This window comes from Vulpes vulpes, chromosome 4 (genome assembly GCF_048418805.1).
Source record: "Vulpes vulpes isolate BD-2025 chromosome 4, VulVul3, whole genome shotgun sequence".
NCBI classification, from domain to species: Eukaryota; Metazoa; Chordata; class Mammalia; order Carnivora; family Canidae; genus Vulpes; species Vulpes vulpes.
Window position 1 is genome coordinate 21,234,853 of NC_132783.1, and position 17,808 is coordinate 21,252,660.

Below are 17,808 nucleotides of genomic sequence, written 5' to 3' on the forward strand. Positions count from 1 at the left end.
GCAGGCCTCGGGAGCGGGCGTCAAAGCAGGTTTTGCAGTCCTCTCGCCTCAGCTGCTGCCCGCGACCACAATTACAGGGGCCTGCCAGGACCCTTTGGAGCCCGACAACCCGGAAGTGCCTGACCACGCCTACCCACTGCGCCTGCGCGAGGCGCCCCCCCTCCGGCGAGCAGGGAGACTGGCGCTGGGCGGGCTGAGAGGCTCGTCGCGCCTGCGCGGAAGGCCCCGGGGAGCAGCGTCGTTACTTTCCAAACGAGTGGCGGGAACCGTTGGAGGCTGTGCGGTCGCCGCCTGCCGGGTAGCAGCGCGCTCCCTCGTCCCTAGGCCTGGTCATGGCGCTGCAGCTGTCCCGCGAGCAAGGCATCGCCCTGCGCGGGAGCGCGGACATCGTGGCCGAGTTCTTCTGCAAGTCCCGCTCCCGCAGGCCAGAGGGCGGGGAGAGCTGAGGCCCGGCGGCCCTGGAGGCCCTGGGCCACGGAGGCGGGGGCGGGGGCGGGGGTGGGGGCGGCTCTGCTCCAGCGCCCGCCTGGCTGGAGAATCTAATCTAGGCGCCTTGCTCCTGGGGCAGCGGGAAGCCCAGGTGCTGCCCAGGCCTGCCTCGCGCCGGCCCCTCCCCAGCAGCCTTGCTTTAAACTGCGGATCCCACAGGCTTCCCAGCCCGGCCGGCCGACACCGCCCCGAGAGGGTGGAGCCCCAGTACATTTTGCACAGCCCATCCACCAAGCTTTGATTCCGGCACTGAGGGCGATGGACTGGATTTAGGAAACTCTGTCCTGGACCAGGCCATGTTTGCACCCTCTGATAGACTCTGGCAGGAGAAGAGGAGGGAAAAGTGAGGGAGAGGCTTGCTCTGGAGCATTGGACCGGTTAATCAGTCAATTGCTAATCCAGACGCAAAAGCCTATTTGGACACCCTGTGATCACATAACCTGAATTGGGGCTTGCATTACCGTGAGCTTGTAGTTCTACTTTGACGCTAGGTTAATGCAGTTTGGCATTTTTATTTCCGCATAAAAGCACGTATCGTGTTCTTTTGATTTAGAAGCAACATTTTTAAGGATTTTCAGTGGCACTTTTCACCTACTCTGCTTTCAGCGAGACACCCACAAACGCACATTAGGCTTTTTCAGTTTGATGCCATGAATGAAACCGCAGCCACATCTAAATAGGTTTTATTTTCCAGAGTTACAAAGTGGAAATAACTTTAACATTCCTTTTGTTTTCAGCATTTGGCGTCAACAGCATTTTATATCAGCGTGGCATATATCCACCTGAAACCTCTACCAGAGTGCAGAAATACGCATTCACCTTGCTTATAACAACAGATCCTGAGCTCATAAAGTAACTCAGTAATGTAGTGGAACAAGTGAAAGGTATTTAATTGTTGAAAACCAATTTGAGTTTCGCAGGCCTTCTTGGACCCGTACTTTCTGGCATCTTGGTGTTCATTTTTCAGCTCTATACAAAGAGGTGTAAAACACTGCAATCTCAAATAAAGCGATTCTCCATCGGAAGGAAGCAAATAATAAAGTGAAAGAAACTCCACTCTTCCCTACCACATTTTGAGTGGGTTAAATACGTTGATGTTAGGAATCTGATCTGGCTTCACAAAACAATCTCTATCAACTCTTTTTGAAGTGATTTTTGCAGTTCGTGTAGCCAGGTGGAACAAGTTGGAATTTTACATAACTATGATGATGTTTATTGTTGGAGAGAAATCCACTATATATTTTTACATGACATATTTTCTATAGCTGCCTGGAGTTTAAAACCGTCATTATTTTAAGATAAAAGAAAATGAAATTGGATCCAGCCTGGGAACTAAACTTAAAAAAATACTACTAATAGAGTACCCAATAAAGTTTTTTAATGTCTTACTTTCTTCATTTGTCTTTGTTAAAATCCTGCCTGTAAGTTAGCCGTTTCTATCTGAACACTCCTTGTTTTTCCGTAGCTCAAGAAATTCCTGAATACTTGTTCTCCATCTATTCTGTCTCTTTTTCCCCCATGTTTTTCTCTACTTAGGATTCTCACTTCTAATTTTTCTGTGTTATAGGATGTTTCTCCCTGGCTCCTCATTTGACCTTCCAAAGCTAGTTCCAAAAAAAACCAAAAAAAACATTATAGTATTTTTTTTTTATTCCTAAGTCATATATATATATATATATATATATATATATATATATATATATATATATATATTGTTTCAAGAGGCTTTATTTTTAGAATTCTATTAATTATATTTTTATCATCTTCAGGGCTAAATCACCCAGGGCGATACTCAGATTACTCAGCCTGCAACATAGAAGTAACTAAGAATCTATGTCACCTTAATTTGATGAAGAAGCAAACCCTGCCTAAGTTACTGGTTTTTAGGTTGTCTCCTTTAAGACTACACTGATGACATTTCACCTCGGTTGTATGTACACCTTCCTATTTAATTTGTCCCTTTTATTTTAGTTAGAATGGGGGAATTGCTCTTCTTAGAGGCAAATTGTTCAATCTCTTTGAATCCCCATCCCTCTAGCCTTCTTAAGGACTCTACCCTAGTTCTTCTCTGGTATTTCTGACTTCTTTCTTTTGAGATATTTTCATTGGTTTCATTTGTCTTCAGTTTTAAAAGAAAAAGATTTCCACCCACCCCAGATCTTTAAGTGACTACCCAATCTCTTCCTTTTCAGACCAAAATTGAGAAAAGGTTGTTTTTTGTCGAGGGGTCGGCAAGCCTGAGGGCACATATCCAACAAGTGGCCAATTTTTGTACTACCTGCAAACTGAGTGTTTTCAGATTTTGAAAGGCTAGTTTTTAAAAGACTACGCAAGAGACCTAGGGGGCCCACAAGTCCTAAATATTACAAGATTGTTTTTGTCTCTTGAAAGAAAACAACAACTGTGTATTCTTGAGTATATTATCCCCAGTTCCAAGATTAATTCAGGGCTCATTATGAGGTCCCCTTATTATAATCTCTAAGATGACTTCTGACACATACATAACTTTACTAACAATCTTTGTGTAGTTGACTCACAAACATACATCCAACCCAAGTCTTCTCTTTGCTCATATAGTAAGTGGCTCCCTTGATATCCACATGTGGCTATCCTAGTGATACTTGAAAACTAAATTTAAGGGGGTCCTGGCTGGCTCAGTCAGTAGAGCATGCAACTCTTGATCTTGGGTTGTAAGTTCCAGCCCCACATTGGGTGTGGAGATTACTTAGAAATAAAACCTTAGGGCAGCCCGGGTGGCTCAGCAGTTTAGCACTGCCTTCAGCCCAGGGCATGATCCTGGAGACCTGGGATCGAGTCCCACATCAGGCTCCCTGCATGGAGCCTGCTTCTCCCTTTGCCTGTGTCTCTGCCTCTCTCTCTATGCCTCTCTCTCTCTCTGTCATGAATAAATAAATAAAATCTTTAAAAAAGAAGAAAAATAGAACCTTATAAAATTGTAAGCATCATGTCTCATTCCCATTCTCTTTCTCTCAATGAATGGATCAACCTTCCAACCAGTGGTATAAACCAGAAAGTTGGGAACTATCCCTGAGTATTTCCTCTTCCTTAGTCTCATAAGTATCCAATAAATCTTAACAATTTTAACCACGAAATCTCTTCACTCTACCTATACTGATCCATCTCTCCCAATTTATCCTTCTATAAGCCTTCAGTACCTCTTGCTTGAATTACTAATCAATTAGCATCCCTAGATCCTCTCTTTACTTCCACTCTACTTTCCACACATCACAGCCAAAAGGATAGTTCTGAAATATAAGTTTAATCACATCACACCCTGCTTCAGACACAGTAATGACTTCCCTGGTACTTGAAGTATAAGTTCTTTAATTTAGCCCATGTGACCTTGTGTGGTCTGACCCCTATGTATCTTGCACAAACCGACCTTGTTCATTCTCCCTTTCTTAACTGTATCTGTATTACCCTTTCAATCCTCTGGTCAGATACTTTTTGCTTTCCAGTATTTTAGACCTGTACCCTTTTCTGTAACCTTTTGCATATTTAATTGTATTTACTTGTAGAACTGAAGTCCAGTGAGAATTCCCTGAGTCAAATTTTCCTATATTCTCTCATTGGATCACATACTGCACCTTCTTGGCACTTATTACAATTAAAAATTTACATTCATTGCTGCAGTGATTAGATTAATGCTCATCTTCTGCAATTTACCTTGGATTACAGTATACTGCATGTTCACTACTCTGTGCTTAGCATTCAGTACTAACTACATCTGCTATGGATACTGAGAATTGGAAAACGGGAGCTAGGTTATCGTGAGGCAAGTTTTCTGTACAGGTTGGAGGAGTTCCAAAATACCAGTGGTAGGATTTGCTAAGGGTAGAAAGTGAGACCTGGGAAGAGTTACTTTGTAATGCAGTGAACCAAAACAGATGCCTTGTTCTGTATTGCAGATTGGTTATACAAGTGTTCAGTTCAGAAGCTGGTGGTATTCATCTCAAATAATGAAAGCAGTGAAGTCCTTGAAAGGTGGCAGGTTGACATTGAGTGCGACAAGACTGCAAAAGATGACAGGTAAGTATGAATTAAACTGCTTCCATTTTCATGATTTTTTTCCCAAAACTTGTTTTCTTGACTAAATGAGTTCTAACCAAATTGAACTAGTTTCGTATAAGGTAGTTTGTTTGTAATTATGTTAGATCTCCTGTGGAGAAGAATAAGACTCACAAACTGTGCTCACAAAAGAGTCATGCCTATTATGGACTTGTATAGTGTACTTTTAACATAACTGCCCTTAGTCTAAAATCCATGAATTTCAACCGTTAGTATTTATGGTGCTATATGTAAGCTATGTATTAGGTGTATTAGGATGTATTAGGTGGCCCATTTAATGGATTGTGTCAAGGTACTTTTAACCATGAAGTATTATCCTAGACGTTCTCCTAGCTTGATATGCAGCTCTACTGTATTTCATTTAATGCTATGAACTTCCTAAGACACTCTGAACTGAAGTTCTTAGATCCTCTGGATGGGAAATGCCCCCTCATTATATGCTAATTCTTAGCATTGTCCAAGGCATGCTTACCTGTAAACTCAGAACTCTCTCTCATAATGAAATGTACTTTGTTCCTGAAGCCTTTGGTCTATTTTAGAAAATGTTTATTTGATTATTTTAAATAATTTATTTTTATTGGTGTTCAATTTACCAACATACAGAATAACACCCAGTGCTCATACCGTCAAGTGCCCCCCTCAGTGCCCACCACCCAGTCACGCCCACCCCGCCCTCCTCCCATTCCACCGCCCCTAGTTCGTTTCCCAGAGTTAGGAGTAAGTAAGTTCTGTCTCCCTTTCTGATATTTCCCACACATTTATTGACCCTTCCCTTATATTCCCTTTCACTCTTATCTATATTCCCCAAATGAATGAGAACATATAATGTTTGTCCTTCTCCGATTGACTTACCTTCACTCAGCATAATACCCTCCACTTCAATCCACGTTGAAGCAAATGGTGGATGTTTGTCATTTCTATTGGCGGAGTAATATTCCATTGTATACATAAACCACATCTTTATCCATTCATCTTTCGATGGACACCAAGGCTCCTTCCACAGTTTAGCTATTGTGGATATCGCTGCTAGAAACATTGGGGTGCAGGTGTCCCGGCATTTCATTGCATCTGAATTTATGGGGTAAATCCCCAGCAGTGCAATTGCTGGGTCATAGGGCAGCTCTATATTTAACTCTTTGAGGAACCTCCACACACTTTTCCAGAGTGGATGCACCAGTTCACATTCCCACCAACAGTGTAAGAGGGTTCCCTTTTCTCCACATCCTCTCCAATATTTGTGGTTTCCTGCCTTGTTAAATTTCCCCATTCTCACTGGTGTGAGGTGGTATCTCATGGTGGTTTTGATTTGTACTTCCCTGATGGCAAGTGATGCGGAGCATTTTCTCATGTTCATGTTGGCCATGTCCAGGTCTTCCTCTGTGAGATTTCTGTTCATGTCTTTTGCCCATTTCATGATTGGATTGTTTGTTTCTTTGGTGTTGAGTTTAAGAAGTTCTTTGCAGATCTTGGATGCTAGCCCTTTATCTGATACGTCATTTGCAAATATTTTCTCCCATCTGTAGCTTGTCTTTTAGTTTTGTTGACTGTATCCTTTGCTGTGCAAAAGCTTCTTATCTTGATGAAGTCCCAATAGTTCATTTTTGCTTTTGTTTCTTTTGCCTTCCTGGATGTATCTTGCAAGGTGTTACTGTGGCCGAGTTCAAAAAGGGTGTTGCCTGTGTTCTCCTCTAGGATTTTGATGGAGTCTTGTCTCACATTTAGATCTTTCATCCATTTTGAGTTTATCTTTGTGTGTGGTGCAAGAGAGTGGTCTAGTTTCATTCTTCTGCATGTGGATGTCCAATTTTCCCAACACCATTTACTGAAGAGACTGGCTTTCTTCCAATGGATAGTCTTTCCTCCTTTATCGAATATTAGTTGACCAAAAAGTTCAGGGTCCACTTCTGGGTTCTCTATTCTGTTCCATTGATCTATGTGTCTGTTTTTGTGCTGGTACCACACTGTCCTGATGACCACAGCTTTGTAGTACAAACTGAAATCTGGCATTGTGATGCCCCCCGCTATGGTTTTCTTTTTTAAAATTCCCCTGGCTTTATGAGGTCTTTTCTGATTCCACACAAATCTTAATATAATTTATTCTAACTCTCTGAAGAATGTCCATGGTATTTTGATAGGGATTGCATTAAACGTGTAAATTGCCCTGGGTACCATTGACATTTTCACAATATTAATTCTGCCAATCCATGAGCATGGACTATTTTTCCATCCCTTTGTGTCTTCCTCAATTTCTTTCAGAAGTGTTCTATAGTTGTTAGGGTATAGATCTTTTACCTCTTTGGTTAGGTTTCTTCCTAGGTATCTTATGCTTTTGGGTGCAATTGTAAATGGGTTTGACTCCTTAATTTCTCTTTATTCAGTCTCATTGTTAGTGTATAGAAATGCCACTGAATTCTGGGCATTGATTTTGTATCCTGCCACACTGCCAAATTGCTGTATGCGTTCTAGCAATCTTTGGGTGGAGGCTTTTGGTGTTTCTACGTAGAGTATCATGTCATCGGCAAAGAGGGAGAGTTTCACTTCTTCTTTGCCAATTTGAATGTCTTTAATGCCTTTTTGTTGTCTGACTGCTGAGGCTAGGACTTCCAGTACTATGTTGAATAGCAGTGGTGAGAGTGGACATCCCTGTCTTGTTCCTGAACTTAGGCGAAAGGCTCCCGGTGCTTCCCCATTGAGAATTATATTTGCCGTGGGCTTTTCGTAGATGGCTTTTAAGATGTTGAGGACTGTTTCCTCTATTCCTACACTCTGAAGAGTTTTGATCAGGAATAGACGCTGTATTTTGTCAAATGCTTTCTCTGCATCTAATGAGAGGATCATACGGTTCTTGGTTTTTCTCTTGCTGATATGATGAATCACATTGATTGTTTTATGAGTGTTGAATCAGCCTTCTGTCCCGGGGAAAAATCCTACTTGGTCATGGCGAATAATTTTCTTAATGTGTTGTTGGATCCTATTGGCTAGTATCTTGTTGAGAATTTTTGCTTCCATGTTCATCACGGATATTGGTCTGGAACTCTCCTTTTTGGTGGGATCTTTGTCTGCTTTTGGAATTAAGGTGATGCTGGCCACATAGAACGAATTTGGAAGTACTCCATCTCTTTCTATCAAACAGCTTTAGTAGAATAGGTATGGTTTCTTCTTTAAACGTTTGATAGAATTCCCCTGGGAAGCCATCTGGCCCTGGATTTTTGTGTCTTTGGAGGTTTTTGATGACTGCTTCAATTTCCTCCCTGGTTATTGGCCTGTTTAGGTTTTCTATTTCTTCCTGTTTCATTTTGGTAGTTTGTGGCTTTCAGGAATGCGTCCATCTGTTCCAGTTTGCCTAATTTATTGGCGTATAGCTGTTCATAATATGTTTTTAAAATCGTTTCTAATTCCTTGGTGTTGGTAGTGATCTCTCCTTTCTCATTCATGATTTTATTAATTTGAGTCTTCTCTCTCTTCTTTTTAATAGGTCTGGCTAATAGTTTATCTATCTTAATTAATTCTTTCATAGAACCAACTCCTGGTTTTGTTGATCTGTTCCACAGTTCTTTTGTTCTCAATTTCATTGAGTTCTGCTCGAATCTTTATTAACTCTCTTCTGCTGGGTGTAGGATCTATTCGCTGTTTTTTCTCTAGCTCCTTTATGTGTAAGGTTAGCTTTTGTATTTGAATTCCTTCCAGTTTTTGAATGGATGCTTGTATTGTGATGTATTTCCCCCTCAGGACTGCTTTTGCTGCATCCCAAAGATTTTGAACGATTGTATCTTTATTCTCATTAGGTTCCATGAATCTTTTTAATTCTTCCTTAATTTCCTGGTTGACCTTTTCATCTTTTAGCAGGATAGTCCTTAACCTCCACGTGTTTGAGGTCCTTCCAAACTTCTTGTTGTGATTTAGTTCTAATTTCAAGGCATTATGGTCTGAGAATATACAGGGGACGATCCCAATCTTTTGGTATCGGTTCAGACCCGATTTGTGACCCAGTATGTGGTCTATTCTGGAGAAAGTTCCATGTGCACTTGAGAAGAATGTGTATTCAGTTGAGTTTGGATGTAACGTTCTGTAGATATCTGTGAAATCCATCTGGTCCAGTGTATCATTTAAAGCTCTTGTTTCTTTGGAGATGTTGTGCTTAGATGACCTATCCAGTGGAGAAAGCCTTAAATCGAAGTCACCAAGTATATTATTATCTAAATATGTCTTAATTTATGTTATTAATTGATTGATCGTTTTGTCAGCTCCCACATTCGGGGCATATATATTGAGGATTGTTAAGTCCTCTTCTTGGATAGATCCTTTAAGTATGATATAGTGTCCCTCTTCAACTCTCACTACCGTCTTTGGGAAAAACTTTAGTTTTTCTGATATAAGGATGGCTACCCCTGCTTTCTTTTGAGGACCCTTTGAGTAGTATATGGTTCTCCAACCTTTTATTTTCAGGTTGTAGGTGTCTTTCTGTCTGAGTCTCTTGTAGACAGCAAATAGATGGGTCCTGCTTTTTTATCCAGTCTGAAACCCTGTGCCTTTTGATGGGGTCATTAAGCCCATTCACGTTCAGAGTTACTATTGAAAGATAGGAGTTTAGTGTCATCATGATATCTATTCAGTCCTTGTTTTGTGGATTGTTCCACTGAACTTCTCCTTAAAGGGGAATTTTAAGAGTTCCCCTTAAAATTTCTTGCAGAGCTGGTTTGGAAGTCACATATTCTCTCAGTGCCTGCCTGTCTTGGAAGCTCTTTATCTCTCCTTCTATTCTGAATGAGATCCTTGCCGGATAAAGTATTCTTGGTTGCATGTTCTTCTCATTTAGGACCCTGAATATATCCTGCCAGCCGTTTCTGGCCTGCCAGGTCTCTGTAGAGAGGTCTGCTGTAACCCTAATACTCTTCCCCATAATAGTCAGGGATTTCTTGTCTCTTGATGCTTTAAGGATCTTCTCTTTATCTTTAGAATTTGCAAGCTTAACTATTAAGTGTCGAGGTGTTGAACTGTTTTTATTGATTTTAGGGGGAGATCTCTCTATCTCTCTATCTCCTGGATTTGAATGCCTGTTTCCCTTCCCAGATTAGGAAAGTTTTCAGCTATGATTGGTTAAAATACGTATTCTGACCCTCTGTCCCTTTCGGCGCCCTCGGGAACCCCAATTATACGTAGGTTTTTCTTCCTCAGGCTGTCGTTTATTTCCGTTTATCTATCTTCATGGTCTTTTAATTGTTTGTCTCTTTTTTCCTCTGTTTCCCTCTTTGTTGTCTTCTATGTCACCCACTCGTTCTTCCAGCTCATGAACCCTCGTTGTGAGGACTTCTAGTTTGGATTGCATCTCATTCAATTGATTTTTAATTTCTCCCTGATTAGGTCTAAATTCTGCAGTCATGAAGTCTCTTGAGTCATTTATGCTTTTTTCTAGAGCCACCAGTAGCTGTATAATAGTGCTTCTGAATTGGCTTTCTGACATTGAATTCTAATCCAGATTTTGTAACTCTTTGGGAGAGAGGACTGTTTCTGATTCTTTCTTTTGAGGTGAGGTTTTCCTTCTAGTCATTTTGCTCAGTGCAGAGTGGCCAAAAACAAGGTGAATTGGGAAAAGGAGAAATTGAGAAGAGAGAAAGGAGGAAAGAAAAGAGAAAAAGAAAAACGAAAAAGGAAGAAAAAAAGAGGAAAAACAGAAAGAAAAAGAAGGGAAAAAAAGGCCAAGGGAAACAAATAAAATTCAAAAAGCAAAAAAAACAAAAAACAAAAAACAAAAAACAAAAACAAAAAAAACAAAAAACAAAAACAAACAAACAAACAAAAAACACAGGGAAGTATCTTCTGATTCTGTATACTTTAAGTCCCTTGACTTCCCCTGGAACTTGTCCGTCTAGTTGGTCTCTAGGGGACGGGCTTGTTGTGCTGATTTTCAGGTGTTAGCGCTTGGGGGAGCTGCTCTACCCCCTGCCTGGTGCAGGGCTCAGAGGGGCTTGTTTACCCCTTGAGGCCCCAGAAGAAACACCTGCAGTGGCAGCGGCCTGCTCTGGAGCCCTGGAGTCAGCTCCTGCAGTTACTACGGAGCTCTCCATCTGCTGGGGCCTGGATGCTCCGGGGTCGGGGCCGCTGATCTGCTCAGCTTGGGGCAGGAGCGTCCTTCCCATCCTGGACCCGCCTGGCCTCTGCCTGTCCCGGGAGGAGGCCGGATCCTGGGCTGTGTCCCTGGCGCCCTGTGCTCCTGGGCCTGTGCTGTTGGATTTGTGCTCCCACCACACAGCCGCCTCTCTGCGGAACTGTGGCCCTAGCCCCTGTGAGCTGCTCCCGGGTCCAGCCGTGTCTGCGCTGCAGCCCTTTAGGGAGCTCAGCACACTCTCCCCGGGGCGCAGTTGCTCTGTTAGTGTCCCATGGTGCCTGCGGGCATCCCCGCCTTTCTGGGGTCCTGCTCCAACTCCCTGCGAGGCCTTTCTGCCCAGGAAGATTGGTGAAGCTCCTGCTTCTCTGGGCCTGGGCTCTCCTGTCCTGGGGACACTCGCCCTGGCCTTCGCCTGGCTCCTTGCGGGGCCCCTCCCCCTTGGATGCCTTTTGTTTCTTTATTTCTTTTTTCCCCGTCTTCCTACCTTGATAGAAGTGCGAACTCTTCTCACTGTAGCATTCCAGCTGTTCTCTCTTTAAATCTCAGGCCGAATTCATAGATTTTCAGGATGATTTCAAGATTATCTAGGTAATTGGTGGGGACAGGTGATTTGGGGACCCTACTCTTCCGCCATCTTGCCCCTCCCCTGGAAAATGTTTAATAATAAAAACAACTTGATATAACATCTTCTTTGAAGCACTACAGAATTAGACATTTATGTATTCCTAAAAATGCCAAAATGATTATGCCAATTAAAGATCTTAGATACTAATTGTTATCTTTATTTTACAATATGCTGAATGTTTCCTGACTTGAAGCACTTGGCAGGTTTTCTGGTCATCTGTTATTTAATGACCTGATACTAAGATCAGCCTTAATCACTGGAATAATAAGTGAAATTATAATTGTTTTTTAAAAACTCCTTTTGAATGCATTCCTTAATTTGAGTTTTGAAGCATTTAATCAAACAAATAATCTTACCAGTGTTTTAAATAACTTGTTAAAACTTAAAATGAATCAACTCATTTGGTTTCTTCAGTAGCACACCCAGAGGAAAGTCTCAGAAGGCCATCCAGGATGAGATCCTCTCCGTAATCCGACAGATCACAGCTACCGTGACGTTTCTGCCGCTGTTGGAAGTCTCTTGTAAGTATTATATGACTTCATGATGGTTCAGATTTGTTGTGGAAAGATTAAGCTATTACTTTAAGAATTAACAGTTTTGTTGAGTTTTTTCTTAATTATCCATGTCATGGTATATAAGTGAGAAAAACGTCATGAATCTAAAGCGATGCTGGTTGTGTTTTATTTACAAGTGCTGAATAGGGAAAGAATGAAAGTTTTCATTCAGTACTCCTGAATATTTTGACGTAATTTCTTCCATTACTTTTATTTTATACACATTTCCTTGTATATAATTAAGACTTAGACAGGTATAACTGTGTCTTTCTTTTCTGGCTTAGTTACTCCTTCATTCATCAGATATACCCTAAATGCCTACTGTATGCCTTCCATGGTTCTGGGCATTGGGATACAGCGGTCACAAAACCAAGATGTTCTTTTTCTCTGGCTTAGATTCATGCTGTCTCGTGATCAATTATATACTTTCTGCAAATATCTTTAATGGCTTTTCTCTTTGAAGAAAAAAAAACAATCGAGTTTTTCAGTAAGTAAAAAGGAGTACAGTATTTTCTGTACTAAAATTTCCATTGAAGAAAAGCAATTAGCTAATATAACTGATTAGAGATCAAGCCAAACTAGCTTTTCTGACATGATAGGTGGCTCACATGTGAGGGAGAGAGGAAGGATAGTTGTACCTTTCAAAAACTAATTGTACTTTAATGATCTTATCCCCAATTTAGGTTCATTTGACCTACTGATTTATACAAAGATTTGGTTGTACTTGAATAATGGGAAGAGTCGGGACCACAGTTTATTACCAATTCTGAGGAAGTCTGTCTTCATTCATTTACTACTACTATCCACAAAGTAAATAGCATGGTGGCCTATAAAATTCCGACCAGTGACTGAGGATGAGATTAGGACAGTGATGTACTTGTAGTTCTCAGATGCGGTTTTCCTGAAACGAAGTCAACTATAGTTGATAAATTTTGTATCACTGGTTAATTTTTAGACTGGGGAAACTTAACATTATACATCTATTGAACTGTGCATAATTGTCCCATTTTTTGTTACCTGTATGCCTTGATACAGGGTTGGCATAAATTATTGCACATTGTTCAAAAGGGAACTAGCAGATCACATCAGCATTGTTGTCAATTCCTTGAAAGTGGTAACTGTAGATGGATAACTTTTGCCATAAAACTAAATGCCTTCTTAAATCAGACCTTTTGGTCAAGGACTTTGCCTCTGGGTTATAGGTAGGGAGATATTAAATGTAAAATACAGCAACAGAAGTATGAATATTGAGAGTCTTTGTTTAGATTCTGAAATTATCTAATGACAACCTGCAAGTAATGAAACATTGCTCATAATAGGTCTCTGCCATTTATTTCATTTGTATATTTTCCATATTGAAAACACTTCCAATTATTTGATTTTGATTTGTTGTAGAACTCGAACCTACAAAGCTATGTGTATTGCCACTGTTTAAATTCCTGTGATACAGAACTCTTAATTTTTTTGTTTTATAAAATCAAGCTTTAAATGATGATGAAATAAAGTTAAATATGTATGTTTAAAATTTGTCTTAAATATGTTTATATTGGTGTGGTATTAACACATATAATAGAATGGATTCAGTATAGCAAATAATATCTTGTGCCTACTGAGGCCTAAGGATACCAACTTGAATAAATCTGGAGGTACTTTCAATTTAACGAACAAGCTTTGATTATATCCCTTTAATCTTATAACCTTAGACTTAAAATAAGCATCATTCTCTGTATAAAATAATACATGTCATATGGAATTAATTCATTTTAGCATATAGTGGACTGGAGAACTTTTCTATCCTCTTAGCTTTATTGCCAGCCTAGTTTTCCTTATTTTTTAAGGGTCAGTTTAAGGCAAACTTCTGACATCTTTTCTAATCTCTATTCTAAATGTTACCTTGTTTTGTAATTAAGTGCTTAGTATCAGACACCGTTCTAAGCTTTTTATATGAATTAACTCATTAACCTTCACTATAAAGTAAAAACACATAGCCTGTATCACTCATTCAGAAATGACAAAGTGAGCACCTGTTAAAGTTCCAAGTATTAGGATGAATGAAACAAAGTCTTGGTCTTTCTGAAGCTTGAGATATGGAGAGGAAAATAGATGGCAAGCTTCCAGGCAGTTACTACACAGGTTTATCTCATTATGTATTTGTTTTTTCACCTGAGTAATCTAATCTCTTTGATCCAGTTGCCTGCTTGTTAAGAATAAAAGGCAATTCTCTCATTGCAAGACAAATAAGTGCCAGTATTTGATGACAGGTATAGTGAATGCTATTGTGAAAGCCCATTGCCTGGAGAATTGTTGAAGCTATCTAATTGAGGTCCACCCACATATGTCCTTTTCCTGAATAAGAAAAGCAGTTCTGCAGAAAGGAAAATGATTTTGAATTAAGGTGTGGTCAAGAGTCTGGTTTTCCAAACATGAGGTATGTTACAAAGTGGCCACTAGTAAGATTAAAGCATTTAAATTCTGTGCTGTTTGTAACCTCTAAACATGAAACATTAGGTTGAGACGGAAAGCAGAACTGGAAGTTCAGTAAAAATATGAAGAGTTAAAAAATCTGGTCCTACTTTTGGGACAAAAGTTTGAAATTCTTTTTAGAAAGCAGTAACTGCTTTAGGAAACACTAAATGCCTCTGCTAAATAACCAGAAATAATGTGGTCATTCCCTGAAAAATATTCACCAGTAGCAACTTTCTTAATAGATCACGGATAATACTTAAATTTCTGTCAGTTGTTTTTATTCGCCAAATTAAAAAGTCCTAATATTACCACTTATACTTCGTGGCTTATACCACTACTGACTCCTACTAGTACATATATTAGAGTTGAGTGGGAGCCAAGCTACAAGGTTTATTGGCAAAGCTCAACCGGAAAAGCTTTAGCCTATGGCTCCATCTAAACTTGTCCTGCCCTCTTTTCCTATACCTTGAAGTCCACCTTAAGAGGAAGATATTTAAATCAACAGATGTAAGAATTGCAAATGACCTATGAACAGTGGGTATTATATGTAAGTGATGAATCACTAAATTATACTCCTGAAACCAATATTACACTATATGTTAATTAAAATTTAAATAAATGTTTGGAAGAAAAAAAAAAGCCCTACATGACTTCCACACCATGTTATACAGTGAACCCAAGATTCTAAGAGAGCCTAATGGGCCTGCCCTGGACTCTTGACTCAGTTTTGCTTACCATAGGTAGAGGAATGGAAACATGTTCCGACTGGGCCTATCCGGGTCTGAAATAGAGCCCCAGAAGGGACTGAACCACACGTCTCCAGGAATCTTCTCCCAGTGTCATCAATTGGAGAGAGGAGTCAAGCTTCCATGGGAATTCACACAGAGGTGTGTAATAGTCTCATGTATTAATTGGCTTTTGCACAAACAACCATAGAATAACAATTTTTTCCCGTGTAGTCTGTGGGTTATCTGGAGTGCTTGTCTTCTTCTTTGCCCCTGCAAATCTGCAGGGCACGTGTCTCCTTCTATTATTGAAGGGGCAATGGCTCACCAGGACTCCTAAAGCTTATCTTCAGAACTTTCACACTGACATTTTTGCCCATATTCCACTGATGCAGGTAAGTCTTAAGGCTAAGCCAAACTTCAATGGGGCCAGAAAGTACACTCTTCCCATGGACGTGGGGAGAGGGCTGTGCGAAAATCTGATGAAAGTGATAGAAAGATCAGGATACCTAAATAATGCTACCCTGTAACTCGTTTTCCATCAGATGTCACTAATGCTACAATATTCAAATTAAGGTGAACTTTTAACTTTAGTATTCAGCCTTTCCTATTCGAAATTAACATTGGGATTTCTGGCTACAAAGATATAAAGACATCAGAGGAAGAAAACACAGCACGTGTATTGGCTAGGTAATTTTTCATTTAATTTTCCTGCTTTAGTGCACAAGTAGAATTGCAGGATCAATGGACACACAAACAGCTCTACATTTTTTAAACTTTAGGTGGTCTCTTCTGTCCATGATCAAGAAGCTCATTTGGCTCCTCAGCAAGCACATCAAGAGAAGTGTGTATTCACCTTTCCTAATGGCTCCTACCCTTTTACATCCTTTTAGCAATTGAATGTCCATAACACATTACTTTCCATTTACTGTATTTACAAAACTCCAGGTTTCTTTGGGAGCGTTGTAATTACACTGTCCTCGGATGACTTTAACCAATTAATGGCAGGAACCAAAAGACAGAGGACTGAATCCTGTAAGTTATCTATATCGTTCAAAGAATAAATCAAGTGTGAATTTGTGAACCGTTGTGCAACACTTTCCCAACCAGTCAAAAGAATTGTTCATTAAATAACCTTTTACTCTTTAGGGAATTAATTTTTGGCTAAAGTTGTAAATAATAATATCTTCATCTTTTTATTAAATATGTAAAGCTCTGTTTTAAGTTATTTTTGTACAATGTAACCATGATAAAAACTTGTGTGTTGGAATAACTATGGAATAGAAATGCTGCTAAATTTCAAATTTTATTAGTTACACCTTCTTAGAGCAGATCTTTGTTTTTTATTTATTTTTTATTTATTTTTTACTGGAGTTCAATTTGCCAACATAGAGCATAACACCCAGTCCTCATGCCTTCAAGTGTCCCCCTCAGTGCCCGTCACCTAGTCACCCCATCCCCCCACCCACCTCCCCTTCCACTACCCCTTGTTCATTTCCCAGATTTAGGAGTCTCTAAGAGCAACTCTTTAAAGATCTTTCCATTCTTCATGAATATGGCTTTGAAAGCCAGCAGCATTAACTGATGTTTATTTTTAAAAAATCTCGTTGGGAAATCTACTTAATCTTCATTAGAGTTGACAGTCCTCTTCCAATCTGGCAAAAACATGGTAGCCTTAGCAACAAAACTATCAGAAAAAGCTTAGAGAGGAAAATGTCAAGAGTTGACCCTCTGATTACAAAAGTCAGTTTATGTTACCATTTCACCTATTTTTGTGCTCTTACCATTTGATCTATTTTTATACTAGAGAAACATAATTTTCATTTATTTGTATAAATTCCATTCATCTGTGTTTATCTGCACCATTTTGCTAGGCAAGCTTGTTTGCACAAAGGAACACATGACATCAAAATCTTTATTGTTTTGGCATTTTATCTGTGCTAACAAAAGCCTCTGATTATAGGCACGACCACACATACTCCACTATCCATGCAAGGGAAAGATCTCAAACCTCTTCCAAAACTATCTAGTTATGGACATACCCAGTGGATACCTAGACATGGATCTGAATTTCTTTCTGAACGGCAGTGTCACTGACTCACATGCATTATTACTTAATCCTCACAGCAAATCTAGAGGGGTTATTCCCATTTTACACGTATAAAACCTGAGACTCAGGAAGGCCAGGTAATTTGCTGAACTTCAGACATCCAGGATCTAGCCCCAGGCCTGACCCTAAACCAATATTCTTTCTCATTGTTTTTCAGAAACTCGGCAACAGCGGAAGGTGCCCTGCTCCAGCTGCAGGGACTCAGCCAGAAAGACTGGAATACTACATGACTGTACCTGCAAGTTGGGGAAGGAGAACTCAACACTATTTGAGTATTGAGTTGCATTCATTTTTTAAAAAACACTTTTTCAAAATAAGCTATCATTAAATGTTTATATATACATAGTATTTTTGCTGTATAATAGCAGCATGCATTTTCTTCCATCAATGTTTTCTTCTCTCATTCTTTCACTTGTTTATGTAACTACATGCTGTGTTGGAATTTGGGCTTCTTTACGGGTTGGAACCAGTTCGAGAAAGGGGACACAGCAGGCAATTGAAATGTATGTTATCATCCAAATTATAGGGTTCCCTAGTAAAGCTGGGTAGAGGCTTAGACGTCATGCAAAAACAGGGTTTGCTACTGCATCTCCATAAACAAGCCATGGGATGGCCAGACAACTGCAGTTGTCCTCACTCAAGCC

General features: G+C 40.0%; 1 protein-coding gene and 1 pseudogene across 1 annotated transcript in view; both read left to right on the forward strand.

The window, feature by feature from the left end:
- The first annotated feature begins 212 nt into the window (after window positions 1-212).
- LOC140598514 (mitotic spindle assembly checkpoint protein MAD2A-like) lies at window positions 213-12,756 on the forward strand (annotated as a pseudogene).
- Window positions 12,757-16,726: 3,970 nt separating this feature from the next.
- The window catches only part of LOC140598708 (rho GTPase-activating protein 20-like), a 32,951-nt gene continuing 31,869 nt past the window's right edge, over window positions 16,727-17,808 (forward strand). The window contains exons 1-2 of the mRNA XM_072757234.1: window positions 16,727-17,241; window positions 17,322-17,436. The gene's annotated coding sequence lies outside the window, so the exon portion shown is untranslated. The remainder of the gene's footprint in view (window positions 17,242-17,321; window positions 17,437-17,808) is intronic.